The sequence below is a fragment of the Odocoileus virginianus genome, chromosome 5 (genome assembly GCF_023699985.2).
Source record: "Odocoileus virginianus isolate 20LAN1187 ecotype Illinois chromosome 5, Ovbor_1.2, whole genome shotgun sequence".
Taxonomy (NCBI): Eukaryota; Metazoa; Chordata; class Mammalia; order Artiodactyla; family Cervidae; genus Odocoileus; species Odocoileus virginianus.
Window position 1 is genome coordinate 89495490 of NC_069678.1, and position 17116 is coordinate 89512605.

General features: G+C 52.3%; 1 pseudogene; it reads left to right on the top strand.

Annotated features, from left to right (window-relative positions):
* The first annotated feature begins 5202 nt into the window (after positions 1–5202).
* Positions 5203–5321, top strand: LOC139035293 (5S ribosomal RNA; annotated as a pseudogene).
* Positions 5322–17116: the final 11795 nt, after the last annotated feature.

The following is a 17116-nucleotide window of genomic DNA, read 5'->3' on the forward strand; positions in this document are numbered from 1 at the left end:
AAAGGGGACCTTCTGCGACTGTTGAGTGAAGCGCCCTGTGCTTGGGTCAGACCATGTGGGTCAGCACGTGTAGCTGTGGCTTGGATATAGCCAGAGGAGGCACCCTGATTCTATCTCCAGTCGAGAAGGAAAAGATGCAGGGAACACGATACAGGTTGGCAGTGGTCTGAGAATCAGCATTGGCTGTGATCACCATGCTCTAGGTGGGACCACCAGTGTAGGACTCACAGAAGTCCCCAGGGGTCACGTTATCTTGCATAATGGGTTGAATTGTGAGCCCCCAAAGGATATGTCTGCCTAAATCCTCAAGATGTGACCCTACTTGAAATGAGAGTCTTTGCAGATATAATCGAGGTGAGGATCTCAAGATGAAATCATCCTGGATTAGTGGGCCCTAAACCAATGACAAGTATTCTCAGAAAAGGATGACAGACTTAAGAAACAAGTACATTTGGTGACCCTGTCAGTTATCGACTGTTACATAACGAACTACACCCAAACCTTAGTGGTTTGAAACAACAACAATTTACTATTTCTGTCATTCTGTGGGCGAGAACTGGGACAGGAGTCATCTGGGTGGTTTTTCTGCTCTGTGCAGATTCAGCTGGGGTCCTATACTGGCTGCATTCAGCTGGCAAACAAATCAGACTGGAAAGCCCAAGATCTCACTCACAGGTCTGGTGCCTCTGTACTGCTCCACATGGTCTCTCTCCCACCACCACCAACCACCACCACCACCACCCACCACCGACCACCACCACCACCACCCACCATCATCATCACCACCACCACCCACCACCGACCACCACCACCACCACCCATCACCATCATCACCACCACCACCCATCACCATCAGCATCACCACCACCCACCACCATCATCACCACCACCACCACCCGTCACCATAATCACCACCACCACCCACCACCATCATCACCACCACCACCACCCACCACCATCATCACCACCACCACCCACCACCATCATCACCACCACCACCACCCACCACCATCACCACCACCACCACCCACCACCATCACCACCCACCACCATCATCACCACCACCACCCACCACCATCACCACCACCACCACCCACCACCATCACCACCACCCATCACCACCACCCATCACCACCACCACCACCACCCATCACCATCACACCACCACCACCCACCACCATCACCACCACCACCACCCACCACCATCACCACCACCCACCATCATCACCACCACCACCACCCACCACCATCACCACCACCACCACCCATCACCATCAGCATCACCACCACCCACCACCATCATCACCACCACCACCACCCGTCACCATAATCACCACCACCACCCACCACCATCACCACCACCACCACCACCACCACCACCCACCACCATCATCACCACCACCACCACCCACCACCATCACCACCACCACCACCCATCACCATCATCACCACCACCACCCATCACCATCAGCATCACCACCACCCACCACCATCATCACCACCACCACCACCCGTCACCATAATCACCACCACCACCCACCACCATCATCACCACCACCACCACCCACCACCATCACCACCACCACCACCCACCACCATCATCACCACCACTACCACCCACCACCTTCACCACCACCACCACCCACCACCATCACCACCACCCACCACCATCATCACCACCACCACCACCACCACCATCACCACCACCCACCACCATACCACCACCCACACCACCACCACCACCACCGCCACCATAACCCCACCACCACCACCATCACCACCACCACAGTCCCATCACCATCCCACCACCACCACCGCCGCCGCCGCCACCATAACCCCACCACCCTCACCACCACCCCACCCCATGTGGCGTGCTTGGGCTTCCTCACAATATGGTGGTCTCAGGATCGGCTGTACATGGCAGCCTGGTTCCAAGAGAGAGTATTATAAACAACCAAAGTGGAATTTGCAGACCTCTTTATGATTTGGCCTTGGAAGTTAGACAGTCTCACTTTTGATACTGGTAAAAGCTACCAGGAGCCAGCTTAAATTCAAAGAAAGAGAGAGAGAACATACTCCAACTCTCAGTGTGAGGAATAGCAAAGAACGTGTGGTGTGGCCATATTTAACCACCATAGAAACCAAATCATTCGGTGGGGCCACATTCTAAGCCCCGAGTGGTTATTCAAAACCTCAGTCAGGGCTCTGGCTGGGGTGAGACTGCTCATTCAGATGACTCCAAGAGGTTTAATGACTGGACTATCTGCAGGGTGCGTGTAGGATTAAAGGAGCCAATAGACTTCCACCCAACAGAATTCTCCCACTGGCCAGACCCACTGGAAGTCGGGGGGGGGGTGAGCAGTATTGATGCCCTCCAGAGAAGTTCTGCCTCCAGGGGGACTAAGGAGCATGCAGGGTATTGGAGACAGGGTGGGAGGCGGGCAAAGACCAGCAGGATCTAGAGAACCTCTGTTTACAGAGTCCTCCTCCACTCTCCCTATTATGTGTACTTCGTGTATTATGTTGCCTCCTCCTGAGCTTTCCTAGACAGGAGACTGAGGCAGGCCAGCGTGGGCAAGCCTGGCTGGGAGCTGAGGGGTAAAGGTGGGCTCAGACCAAAGTGGGGCATCTAGGACTGAGGCTGGGGAGGCTCCTGACCCTGATGCCCAGAGAAGGAGGTGGGATCTCTGCACCCCTACTCCTCTGATGCCCACCCCCCTGTGGTCCTAGAACTCAGGACAGGGCACTCCTGCCCCTGGAACCCTGGCTCCTTCCCTCCCCTGGCCACGCCCCACCCTCACTGCCTTAATGAAGTTCCCTGGCTGACACTTCCTAATTCCCCAATGATTAACTTCCAGCGGATTAGAACCAGGACAGCTATTTAATTAACACGCATGTCTGAGATTACTCAGGACTCATTAAGACTCCATGATTGACTTGTTAACGTGCAGGAATTCAATTACTTGCCTGGCACTGAACTCCTGGCTAGGGCGGGAGGGGCAGGGGCTACAGTGCCCAGCGCAAGTGCCCCAGTCTGAAGGAAGAGTCAGACCCATCCAGGAGAGCACCAGCCGGAAGGGAGGAGACACAACTTGACCCAGGGGAGCCCCAGTCTGAGCAGGAGATCACAACCCTTGTCCCTGGAGAGCCCCGGCCTGAGAGGGAAGAGACAGGCTCTGCTCCAAGCATCCCCAAGCTAAAAGGAGAGGCACATTTCTGACCCCCAGGGAGCTTCCTGACAGGGAGACCCTACTCATGTTTGCAGAGGGCCCTGGTCTGGAGAGACACATATTCTGGGAGGGACAAGGCAACAGTCAGAACAGGGCAGCCTCACCCCTGTTCCAGCGGAGGGGAGAGACAGCCATTATTGGGGGCCCCAGGCCGAAGGAGGAGATGTAGCCAAGGCGGGGGCAGGTGTGCACCGGTCTGAAGGAGGACACGTGGTCCCTTCCCAGGAGAGCCCCTGATCTACGCAAGGACACGGCACAAAGCCAGTGACTCCTTAGGAAAGGCCCGGAAACACAGAAACACTGAGCCGCCACGGGGTGAGGGAGAGGTGTGTCTGGAGCCATCCTCTTCCAGGAGGGACCAGGGAACTGGTGTTTCCTCGGGAGCTGATGGAAAGGAGTGGGCAGAGTGAGAAAAAGGACAGAGCCAGGCCCAGGTTCCCCCTCTCCGGACCTGGCTGCTCCATCAAACCCTACACTGGAAGCCTGCAAGGATGGGTACCAAAACTGTTGATCTTTCTAGCCACGGCACTGCCCTGCCCAGCCAATGACCTGAACTGTTCCATCTGAGGAGGACTAATGGAGGAAACTGGGGCAAGAGAGGAGGATCCAGGGAACTGAAGTCTTAACAAATGAAGTTGGAATGGCCACACTGATGAGGAATGGTAAATTTACTGAGGGTTCCACACATGGTCTCAGTTATTCTCCCCACTTTACAGATGTGAACACTGAGGTCCAGAGAGGTTAAGTAACTTGTCCAAAGTAACACAGCAGGAAGGCATGGAACCTGGCTGAAATCCTAGTGGTCTCACCCTTAATCTTTACCCTTAATCTCTCTGCCTTTAATCATTACTCTTTGCAACACTGTACCCAAATCCTCACAAGGACAATCACATGGACAACTTTGGTAGTCCGTGGTTGGCTCACATCTGCTGCTGCAGTTCCTATGAATTCCCACTCCACAAAGCTGCATTAAGGAAATTTACAAGGGTGGAGAAGCATGGGTGACCCATTGAGTAAATTCTCTAGAACTGGTAGAAAAGATACCCCATAAGGAGCCTGGACCACTGTGCCAAGTAAGTCCAACAGGATAGCAGTGGTGCAGGTGCCAATCCTTGGCAAAATTCCTCAGCACATTATTCAGCAGATATTCAGTGACATATTCAGTGATAACAGATATATTCAGTGATAAAACTGGCAGTAAAGTGGGGAAGCCAAGAGCAGGCCCCGGAGGCAAACAGACTCAGACTTTAAGCAGGGTTCTGCCCCCTACAAGCTGTGTGGCCTCAGGCAAATTACTTCACCTCTCTGAGACAGCTTCCTTACCTATAAGTTGGAGGTGGTAATAATAGTACCTTCCTTATAAGGTTATTTGGGAGAGAAAACGACCTAAGGTATGTAGAGTCCATAACCATACCCAGCAGGTAGACTGCTCACTGTGGTTTGTGGTTACTCATTTATGAACATTTCAGGAAGAAAAGAGAAGTCCCCAGGAGCCAACAATTCACTTAAAAAACTTATGTCCTGCAAACCTCCACATCGAATAGCAGTTCCAAGAGAAGACACATTATATCTTTCAGAAACGCATGCAATACTCTCCTGGAAGAGCCGCATTGATTTCTGTAATATGTGGGTTGGGTAAAAATATTGTCGTATGTTGATTGAAGCTGTGCTGAGTGTTGATTAAATGGTTCGGAGGCCATGTCATTGGAGAGGATCATTGCAAATACATCTGAAGATGACAAGATGTCATAAAGCTGGAAGAGTCAACAGAAGAATGTCGACTGACCCTTAAAGTCCAAAACAGTGCATTCCGGCCAACAAAGCAAAACGTAACAGGACAAGGTAAAATATCTGCTCTTTGAAAACGGACTGGTAAAGGGTTCCACTGTGTGCTGTTTAGCGAACAAAGTAGGTAAATAGAAATGAGGGTGGGAGACTTCCCTGGTAGTCCGGTGTTAAGAATTCACCTGTGGTCTACGGCCATACCACCCTGAACGCGCCCGATCTCGTCTGATCTCGGAAGCTGAGCAGGGTCGGGCCTGGTTAGTACTTGGATGGGAGAATTCACCTGTGATCCCTGGTCTGTAGGAAAATTCCACATCCCACGGAGCAACTGAGTCCGTGTGCCATGACTACTGATGCAGCACACCTAGAGCCCATGCTCCACAAGAGAAGCCCACTGCAATGAGGAGCCCGCTGCAGCTAGAGAGCAGCCCTTGCTCACCGCAAGTCGAGAAAGCCTAAGCACAGCAACAAAAACCCGGTGCAAACAAAAAAACACATAAATAAATCAACTATACTCCAATAAAATTTTTTTAAAAAATGAGGTTGGGGAGGGAAAAGTGTATGTGTGTATGTGTGTATGTATCTTTATAAAGCTTAAAATATCCTTTAAAATAGCCTAATATTATCTTAAAAGATCTTAAAATAGCCTTCTATACCTTAAAATATCCCTGGAAACTTGCATAAGAAATTAATAACTATTTTTCAGTCTGTGAGGAGGAGAACTAAGGTTAGACAGGAGCGTGGGAGGGAAATTTTTCCCTGAATAATACTCTTTTATAATTTTTTAAATTTTGAACCCTGCGAATGTATTGCCTATTCGAAAATTAAATTAAAGGATGTTAACACCGGTTATCTCCGGTTGCTGAGGTGATGGGTGGTTTTACGTTCTTTGTATTTTTCTGTATTGTCTGAATTTTTCTAACGACCATGTGTTACATTTTTAAATCAAGAAAAATAATAAAGCTATTAACATTTTCTTTAAAAGTCTGCCTCGCTTGTATAGGCTGAGGACCTGACTGCACCACAATTCAGGTAACAAAAGAAATATTGGAGGCTTGCTGTTCCCCAGAAAAACCATTTAGAAATGGACGTGGGCTTGCTGAATAGCCATAGAGGGTAGAAGGAAGAAGCATGGGCAGAATGATATGCTACTACTCAGGGCAGCACTCAGAAAGAACTTCCTATCAAGGTTGCTCTGAGAGGAAATGAGCTCCCCGTCACTGAAGGTATGCAAGAAATTCTGACAAGTGTAGACACAATCTCCTCAGCCATCAGTACAGAGCAGGAAGCCCACCTTAGAGATCTGGGCCAAGTTCATAGCCCCTGGCTGCCTGGACCTACTATTCATTACAAGGCACAGAATCACTGATAATGCAGCAAATGTAAAACTCAATAATATATATTAATACTAAGAAATGACCACAAAACAGCCAATATTTATTGAACACTTACTGTGTGCCAGGAACTACCCTAAGAATTTCCGTAGATTAACTGGTTGATTTTCACAATAACTCTATATGGGAGGGACAGTTATTATCCCCGTCTTACAGATGAGGAAACAGAAGCAGAGTTGGTTCAAGGTGTTTTCTATAGAGAACATTGTGCTGGAGAGTTTCTCCCAGGTTTTGGGGGGTTTTTTGTCCCCCAAAACTTCTGTGTTGACATTCTCATTCCCAGTACCTCAAATGTGACTGTTTTTGGAGAGAGGGTTTTTTGTTTTGTTTATTTGTTTCTATTCTGGGACTGCACCATGAGGCACGCGGGATCTTAGTTCCCCTACCAGGGATTGAACTCACAAACCCTGCAGTAGAAGTGCAGTGTCCCAACTACTGGACAGGCAGGGAAGTCCTGGAGAAAGGGTCCTTAAAGAGGCAGTGAAAGTAAAATGAGGTCTTCAGGGTGGGCCCTCATCTGACATATGTATGGCTGGTGTCCTTGCAAGATGGGTGACTAGGACATAGACACACACAGAGACAAGACCACGTGAGGTCACGGGGAGAAGTCGGCCACCTACAAGCCAAGCAGAGAGGCCTCAGTGGAAACCACCCCTTTCGACACCTTGATCTCAAAATTCTAGCCTCTACAGCTGAGAAAATTAACCACCCAATCTCCAGTATGTTGTTAGAGCAGCAGCCCTGGAAAACTGACAAATCTGTTAGTGATGGACGGGCACCCAGGGATAGCGTGTGGTTTAGCCTCTGTCAATTACGGGGCCGGGGAGTACCTGGGCTAGTGCACAGATGTGAGTATCTGGATGAAGCAGGGCCAGCGTGGGAGTGGGAGGGTGCATACATCTGCACTGGGGGATGTGGGTAAGGGCACTGACCCGAGTGTGCATGTGTGAAACCACAGGTGTGGCCGTGTGGGTGGTGTGTGTACACTCAGGTGCATGGAGTTGTCTGTACACAGGTGTGTGTTCGTTCAGCCCAGCTTGGAAAGAGATTCAGAGGAAGACACTGCTGTGCACACACACTCACTCACGTATGCACCTCCCCGACGACCTCCCCTCCTGAGTGCCCAGAACACCTCGGCTGGGAAGACACTTCGGCACCACCCTGGAGTCTAATGCCATCCTGGGAGGGCCCAGGGCCAGCTTCATTATCCCAGCACTCATTAAACACTGACCATGATTACCATGATCATTTCAGCACAAACTTACAGATAAGGAAACAGGTACAATGGCCTGCTCAAGGTCACCCATAGCATATGGTGGAAACAGCAACCAAACTCACAGGACACAGTTCCCAGTCAAGTGCTTTGTCCTCCAGTCGGCTCTTAATACACAGACCTCAACAGGCCCGGGGGCCATCACACACGGGCACGCGCGTGGGTGCCCATCACAAAGACACTCATCCACAGGTCATGAGTGAGGACACTCATGTGTCCCTCACAGCACACACATACACAGTGTCCATCACACACACACACAGGGGTGTTGTTTCACATACATACACACACACATATGCAAACACCTGAGTGTAACAATATTGTATGTGTGTGTGTGCGTGTGCGCACGTGTGCTCAGTCATGTATGACTCTTTGCAACCCCATGGACTGTAGCCCGCCAGGTTCCTCTGTCCATGGGATCTGCAGGCAAGAATATTGAAGTGGATTGTTTCCTCCTCCAGAGGATCTTCCTGACCTCCTGCATTGGCAGGCGGATTCTTTACCGCTGAGCCACCAGGGAAACGCCGTAACCAATATAGTAATAGTTACTGTTTTACTCCACAGCAGGCTTAGCGTGCTTAGCACTTAGTGTGCATAATTCCATTCCAAACTCACAACACCCTGCAAAGAAAGTATCATTCTTTCCTTACAGATGAGGAAACTGAGGCACAGAGTGGCTCAGGAACTTACGCAGGGCTACCCTGCTGTTAGCAGATGAGCCAAGCCATGTGCTTCTGACCCTCCGCACTCTGCCTGCCCATGCACACCTCCCGTCTCTCACGTGATCTGTGGAGGGATGTAATTATTCATTATACAATAGCCTGATATTAAAACGAAATTAGTAGCAACCTAGGCGTGGGCAGACACTTTCAAACCCGGCTCCTTCCCCCATTCTCCTCCCAGGGAAAGTCAGAGCAGTGTTAAATGATCATACATCTGCATCATGGATTCCTTTGTTCTTTTTCTTCCCAACTAAATTGGCCAGAATCCACACCTCTATTAAACACAGAGACCTCCAACCTGAGTCTAATCACTGCCACTTGTAAACCTGGGTCACGGTCGGGGAAGGTAGAAACGTCCCTTTCTGTCTGACTGGGCTGCATGGTCTAGAATTCGGGAATTTTCGAGTTTGGCTGAGGGCACCAAGGGGTCAACTGAAGGCCAGTTTGGAAGGTGAAAAGTTGGGCTAAGAGCCTCCAGGATGAAGAGCAAAAGTCATGGCTTTTGCTTTTGGGACTTTTAAAGCCTGTGCAAAACCCTTCTCTCTGGGTGAGGCTGCACCCAGGACTTTGCTGCCCCTCACTCTGTGGAACACTCCACCTGTCAACAAAACACCCAGAACATTCTACCAGCCAAGCAGTCTCAGTCTTAGCTTTCCTCGCTCCACGTACAGCACTGAAGCTACACCTATGGGAGAATGGATCCTGGTGTCCAAACAGGTTTGTGAAATGAATACTGAGCACCTATTTATGTGCCAGGAGCTAAGAATGCCTCCAGGGTTCAAGAAGCCACAGTCCAGGCCTTCATGGGGTTTGTGGTCTTGCCTCTGAGCAGGAGGAGCCCCACTCCCCAGGGACAGGTCAGGGGCAGAGAGGGCCTTATCTGGCCACGGCCCTCCCTAGGACTTCCTGGGGGAGACACTGGACAGAGGGCAAGAGTCTTTCCGTGTTCATGGCCTCTACTTACAGCCTGGAATCCCTTGTGCAGAGAGAGAGAAAGAGGCAGGCAGGTTCCCAGAAATGGCAGTAACCCCAGTGATGTCCCTGCAGGGGGTGGAAAGGACCCAGCTTGAGGGGATGAGGGGTTCTGCACAGGCTCTATAGGCCTGAAGGGACCATAACGTCCATGTCTCCTCCTCCCAGTGTCATCTCCATCTCAGCCAGACATCTGGACCCCGGCAGGAGAGACGATTTGCAGCCATGACTTTTGCTCTTCATCCTGGGGGCTCTTAGCCCAACTTTTCACCTTCCAAACTGGCCTTCAGTCAATCCCTTGGTGCCCTCAGCCAAACTCTCATGTCCCCTCACTACTGAGTCCTGTCTTCTGTTTCCAGCACTTCCTGCCTTCCTCTCTCTGTCTCTCTCTGTCTCTCATACACACACACACACACACACACACACACATGACCTCTGGTTCTAAGGACAGATGGTCACCCCCAAAATAAAGAAGTGAAACAAAGAGACCAAAGTGTCCCCCACAGAGCTTTCAGACCCAGACACACCCTGACCCTCACGGCCACCCATCAGAGGTGGTGCTGCCCCGTGGGCGCTCACCCAGGGCCGGGCACTGAGCAAGCGCTTCACACGCCTGTCTCACTGGTCCTCCCCATACCCAGATACCCATGGCCACTGGTGTTGGGGGGTGAATTTTAACAAGGTCCCCCTTTAGGCTAAAGGATTAGAAAAAAGGTGCTGTCCAGGAGGGCATGGGGTATGGTGAGCAGAAGGCCTCTTTGTGATTTAAAAAAAGGCATCTCCTACAGCCCATTGGCCAGGGCCTCAAGCAGCACCCTGGCTTTGTGCAAGCTGTTACTCCCTCCATCTTCCCTGAGGGATTCAGAGGAAGGGGAACCCAGCTGAGGTCACAGCTAGTCAGTCACCACATGTGGGATTTGAACCCAGGTCTTGAAAGCCTAGATGAAACTTTGCTCTTCAGCTTCCAAAGGTTCATGCACGCCGGTGTGCCTTCAACCAGATGTGTATTCACAGTATGCGAGCTGGAGGGGGCCTGGGGCAAGCCTAGGGATATTGACACTCTCTTGAGGGGTCTTCCAGCCTAAGAGGAAATATCCCCACCTTCAAGGAAGGGGGGAAGAACTGTGTCCTCTGGAGCTTCAGCCTGAGGAGGGAGATGTAGCCAACCTCAAGAAGACCACTCTCAGGGGGAGACATGGCCTGTCCTCAGGGAGCCCAGTCTGAGGGGGAAGACATGGTCTATCCTCATGGAGCAGAGCCTGAGAGAGGAGACATGGCCTGTCCTCAGGAAGCAGAGTCTGGTGGGGGGAGACATGGCCTGTCCTCAGGAAGCAGAGTCTGGTGGGGGAAGATATGGCCTATTCTCAGGCAGCCCAGTCTGAGGGGGGAGACACAGTCTGTCCTCAGGGAGCCCAGTCTGAGAGGGAAGACATGGTCTGTCTTCAGGGAGCCCAGTCTGAAGGGGGAGATATGGCCCTGTCCTCAGGGAGCCCAGTCTGAGGGGGGAGATATGGCCTGTCCTCAGGGAGCCCAGTCTGAGGGGGGAGATATGGCCCTGTCCTCAGGGAGCCCAGTCTGAGGGGGGAGATATGGCCCTGCCTTCAGGGAGCCCAGTCTGAGGGGGGAGATATGGCCTATCCTCAGGGAGCCCAGTCTGAGGGGGGAGATATGGCCCTGCCTTCAGGGAGCCCAGTCTGAGGGGGGAGATATGGCCTGTCCTCAGGGAGCCCAGTCTGAGGGGGGAGATATGGCCCTGCCTTCAGGGAGCCCAGTCTGAGGGGGGAGATATGGCCTGTCCTCAGGGAGCCCAGTCTGAGCGGGGAGACATGGCCGTGCCTTCAGGGAGCCTAGTCTGAGGGGGGAGACATGGCCCTGTCCTCAGGGAGCCCAGTCTGAGGGAGGAGATATGGCCTGTCCTCAGGGAGCCCAGTCTGGGGGGGAAGACATGGCCTGTCCTCAGGGAGCCCAGGCTGAGGGGGGAGATATGGCCCTGTCCTCAGGGAGCCCAGTCTGAGGGGGGAGACATGGCCTGTCCTCAGGGAGCCAGTCTGAGGGAGGAGATATGGCCCTGTCCTCAGGGAGCCCAGTCTGAGGGGGGAGATATGGCCCTGTCCTCAGGGAGCCCAGTCTGAGGGGGGAGACATGGCCTGTCCTCAGGGAGCCAGTCTGAGGGAGGAGATATGGCCCTGTCCTCAGGGAGCCCAGTCTGAGGGGGGAGATATGACCCTGTCCTCAGGGAGCCCAGTCTGAGAAGGGGAGACACTGTCTGTCCTCAGGGAGCCCAGTCTGAGGGGGAGACATGGCCTAATCTCAGGAAGCAGAGTCTGAGTGGGGAGACACAGTCTGTCCTCAGGGAGTCCAGACTGAGGGCACAGCATGAAGGACTGGACATACTTTGCATGCATTCAACGGGAACCCTTTACTGGGGCTCTCCAATCTGAAGAGAGTGGTGAGACAAATACGAAGCAAGGAAGCCCTGTCAGATCAACTCTGCCCTTCACCCTCCAAACAGCAATGGAGACGGGGCCCAGGTGCCCCCGCCTGTGGGCCAGAACGAGCGAGCGGCGTCAGCCCAGGGCCACAGGAGGAGAGCCGGGTGGGGAGGCGGGAGCGGGGACAGGCTGTCACTCAGCCGCTGCAGCTCCCCAGGGAACACTTTACAACTTCACCTATTCCGCGTCGCCTGCTTGACGGAGCATCCAAAGCAATTCCAGGACTATATTTCATTGTCACATTTATTTGCAAGGGGTGTCAGTCAGGCCCGGAAGTGGGTTGCCCTGCTGCTCTTCGCTCTTCCTTACGTGCGCGCGCACACACACACACACAAACACACACACACATGTCCTGAGCACACACAAAGGACACCCAAAAACACACAATCAGGCACATGTCATGGACACACAGACCCAGGGTCCGTGAATCGGGACCACCCCGTTGCACCACACCAGGTATACCGGTCACGTCACGGTTGCTCTCATATACGATCTCTTACACCCACACAGCAAAGCACATAGTTAGTGTCCTTGGTGTACACAGGCCTGTGAGCACATGAGCACCCACACACACAGGAGCACACCCTCAGTCACACTCAGACCCCCAGAGGGCCAGAGAACTCAGGCCAAGGGCACCTCAACCAGGCCCTTCCTAGGCAGGCGGGCACACCACACACCAGCCCTCTGGAGCCCCCAAATCAGGAGACATCAAGAGGGAGAAGAGCAAGGAGCTACAAAGCCCACGTACTCTCCCCAGGAGTTTCCAGAGCTGAGAAGGCCCTGCTCCACACACACATACCCCACCATTCCCAACCGCACCCCCCGCAACACACACAGCAGGAACCTCTTCAGCTGCCAACCATTAGCACTAATTACCACACTTGTTGGGAAAGGGATTTAATTAATTCTCCGCTGGGGCTGGAAGGGGAGCCAGGGCCCAGGGCAGGCATGTTAGGCCTCCCTCCACTCACTCATGTGGCTTTTCAGGTGTGGGGGAAGGGCCTCCAGTGAGGGAGCGGAGTGGATTACATGTCTGGACACCTGAATGTATACCGACATCTATCAGACACATTCAGATGTGCACGAGTGTACACAGACATACTGGGGAGCATCCCAACATACATGTGGCCCCACACTTAAAAACAGGTCATAGATGATAGATGATAGATAATGAATGGATGGATGGCAGGTTAGCTAGTAGCTGAATACATAGACAATGGATGGATGGATGGTGGATGGATGGATGGATAAGTAGATAATAGATGGGTGGGGAGGGGGAAGGTGAAAGGAGAGAGGGATGTAAGCGGGTAGCTGGGCGGTGGAGGGACAGACGAGTGAACAGATGCAGCCAGGTATGCAAGGAACACACACAGCCAAGGCTAGACACGAAGACCAATGTCATCATCACTCACATACTTACGTGTGCATGATCGCCCTCCCTCTCCCTTCTTCCCTTTCTCTTTCCAATGAAAGGAGGCTTTGTACTGAGTGGTTGAGAAGCAGATTTGAGTGTCTTGTCATTTCCTAGGTATGTGCACATGGACAAGTTTCTTCAGCTCTCTGGGCCTGCTCTTCCTCATCTATCAGATGGGTCTGTGTGAGGAATAAAGTAAATGTAAAGTCCTTAAAGTACAGTTACGTGTGAACAAGTTTTGAGAGCATGTAAGTCCAGTTTGTTCATAAGTCCAACAAATTTAGACTAGGTACCCATCTCACACAAACAGCTATACAGTACCGTACTGTAATAGGTTTATAATACTTTTCACCCAAATAATACATTAAAAAACACATACATGCAAAATAAAGGAAACGCTTAATCTTACAATACAGTATCTTGAAAAGTACAATAGTGCAGTACAACAGCTGGCATACAGGGGCTGGCATCAAGGTAACGGGCAAGAAGAGTTACTGGAGGTGGGAGACGGTGGGGCTGCAGGATTGTCAGCAATAGGAGAGACTCACACGTGAAGATGGATGTTTGTATCTTTGAAAGCTTGCAACTTGAAGGTCCATAGGTAGAGGACTTATTATACATGAAAAGTGTTTGGAAGAGTACCTGGTACATAGGAAAGGCTCAATACACCCTAACTATTAACACTGAAGTGGGTCTTTCTCCTACAGAGAATAACCTGGGGTCCCAGAAATATGCAGAACAGGTCCATGTCCCCAGGGAAGGAAGTTGAGGGGCTGTGGCTCCACCTCTTATCCCCTCCCCGGGAGGATCCCCCACATACACACCCAGGAGACCAGGTCCCAGATGGACCCCAGAGGTGGGAGGAAGATGCCCTGGGGGTGTCATGGGGCATCCTCATTTGCCAAGATGGGCTGAGCCAGGCCTGAGCAATCAGCCAGGGAGAACCAGGCACCAGGGCCTCAGAGCCCCTGGCCCCAAACAATGATATATATTTTCAATTTTCTCAAAGATTATATTTTTTTCCTCCAGACGTTCATCTTGTGCTTTTTGACCAGGATAAACTGAAAAATAATAGAATCCAGATGGGAAAGAGATAGTCATTCGTCCTACACAGATTGCAGTGCCAGCATCAGCCCCCACCCCTCTCCCCGCCACCTCTGGGGTTCTCTGGGGAACAAGTGGTCAGGCTGGAGCAGAATGAGGGATTGGGCGGGAGGGTGGCTTGCAGCCAGAGGCCATTGCAGCCCCTGGTGGCCTTCTCACTAGGGTGTGGACTTAACTAACCCATTTCCCTCTTCAAGACTCATTTTCCTCATCTGCAAAATGGGGACAATAATTCCTCAGTTGTCTACCCAAAGAGAGGCTGGAAAAATTACTGAGCTGCACACAGAAGATTTTCGGGAGATGTGACCCCACCCACACGGCAGCATCTGCATCCCAAAGGGCCCTGGCTTCTCCACCCACACGCTCTGGGCCCCAGCGCTGGGTCCAACAGCCTCCTTATCTCTTCTGCAATTTGCCCTGTCAAGTCTCCCTGACTCTGGCACATCCCACTCCCAGGACCCTCGAACTCCATTGGACAGATTTCCATAACTCCAGCACCTCGTCTAGTTTAGAAAGACTGCCAAGATGGTCCCTCTTGTTCTGAAGGAACATCTAAGAAGGCAAAACCACAGATGCAAGAGTCTCTGTTAATGCTCACTTCTTTGGGAAGTCCTTCCCAGTGTCTAACTCGAATCCAATTTGCTGCAATATACTTGTTTACTGTTACTGTGATGCCAATAGAATCAAAGCCTGATTGACCAAGGTTTGTCATTTTCCTCCAAACAAAATCTTTTCCAAAGTTCTGTTCATGGTGACAAGGTTGGTTAATGAATAAAAAAGAGACTGGAGTTGAGAGTTCAAGGACCAGCTCTGTCACTTATTGGCTGCGTGACCTTGGACAAGTTATGTAACGTCTCTGAGCCCTGATCTCCACAGGTCTCAGAATCGTGCTCTGCCTGCCTCCAAGGCTGCTGTGAGATGTGGAAGCCCTGGGTAAACTGAAATAATCCCCGCAGATGGGAGGCATGCTGGCTCCTGGGAATGTGGCCCCTCCTCCATCCCCCCACCACCCCAGCTCCATCCTTCCTGCCAAGGGTGAGACTTTATCTCCCCGGAGCAGGAAGGAGGTGAGGTGAAGGAGAGAAGCAGAGCTGCTCCCTCTCCGCCCCAGAGTAATTGGTGGTAATCCCGCAGCCAGCCTATCGCCTCACTCCCAGCTGCGGGGAAGCTGTGGCCTCACCATCCGTCATTAACCGGGGCTCTTCTGGCGGCTCAATTGTAGAACAAGATTTTAATAACCCTGGCAGGAGGGGATCATTTTTCTCTTGTCACTTAACTCCGATTCTGCTGGAGAGAGACAGAGACACGGAAGGAGAGGACGAGCTGACAGAACAGCAGAGACAGAGGAAAAGGTAGAACTAAGGGGCAGACAGTCGGGAGGGCAAGGCATCCAGAGAGCTGAGAACAGGAATACAGTCGGGCAGAGGAAGAAGGACGGGAGGGGAGAAGCAGGTGAGAAAGCGGAGGGCTGGGAGAGCACCCCTTCTGCCCCATGGTTCCCACGGCTGCTCCCTGACCTGACCCCCACCCTTCGCACCTGCAGCAGGCGTGGGGTGGTCAGGACAAGACACGCCGACCAGGCAGACCCACGCTGCTCTTCGAGGCTGTCCCTTCTCGCTCATCTTAGGACCTCACATAGATGGACAAAGTCCCCCAGGATTAGGGTGAAGGAGGATGAAAGAAGGCTCCCACACTTGGAGCCATTTGCCTAAGATCAGTAATTCCTCCAGGACATGGCTACAGTCCAGTGCAAGAACACTGCTGTGGGTCAGACAGATGTCAGATTACAGGCCCACATTGCTAGCTGAGTATCCTTTCCTGATGTTGATGTTCTCATCTGTGCAAGGGGTAGGTGCTTCACACAGTTGTGTGACGAACACGTGAGTTGATATGTGGGCTGCACCCCCACGCGGTGCACGGCACATAGAAATAGATGGGAAATGAAACACCCAGGCCCACAGAGAACAGACAGGCCTGGGCAGTGAGAGGCCTGTCGGGAAAGCAGGGAGCAAGGGGCTTGCCATGACACTTGTGCTCGAACTTCTCAAGGCCTGGCTCTGCCAGCCCTGACGGACGTCCCACTCCGCCAGAAACCCTCAGCAGAGGCAGGAAGAGAGCCACAAAGGGGCCTTGGCAGGATTCACGGGCTCTTCCTGGGCCGCGACCCTGCCCCCAGCAAGGACAGAGCAGAATTTGCAGGGGACTTGAGATGGGCAGAGCTGGGGGCATAGTGCCACCTGCTGGCCATTATGGGAAATACATAAGAGACCGACTAGAGAGAGAAGGCGTGCTTCTCCAGACCTCAGGGGCACCAGCGTTGAGGGTCTTGAACTGGACTCCCGGGTTCTTCTTCCAGGCTCAGGGACCACCCAGATCTTCCAGTGGTGACCAGGGCACAGGACTCCAAGTTGGGGGTTACAGCGGAGGCAGCTTTCCCGCCAAGCCCCAGTGTATGGGCTCAACACTGGGAAAGGAACATCTTTTTCAACTCAACTCTGCAAGGCTTTGCTGAGGACCTGGGTCTCAGAGAAGAGGAAATCCAGTTCCCGACTTGGGGGGCCATAGTCTGGCTGGTGTGAAGAGGGCGAAAGCAGAACCTGCAGTAAGAGGGCTTGGGAGGCAGGCTGGACAGGGACCCACAAGCCAAGGTCTGCAGGTGAGAAAGAGTCTGGGGGGTGTGGGGTGCAGCTGGGGGTTTCTGTAAGTGAGGGGAACCCCATCCAGACTCTC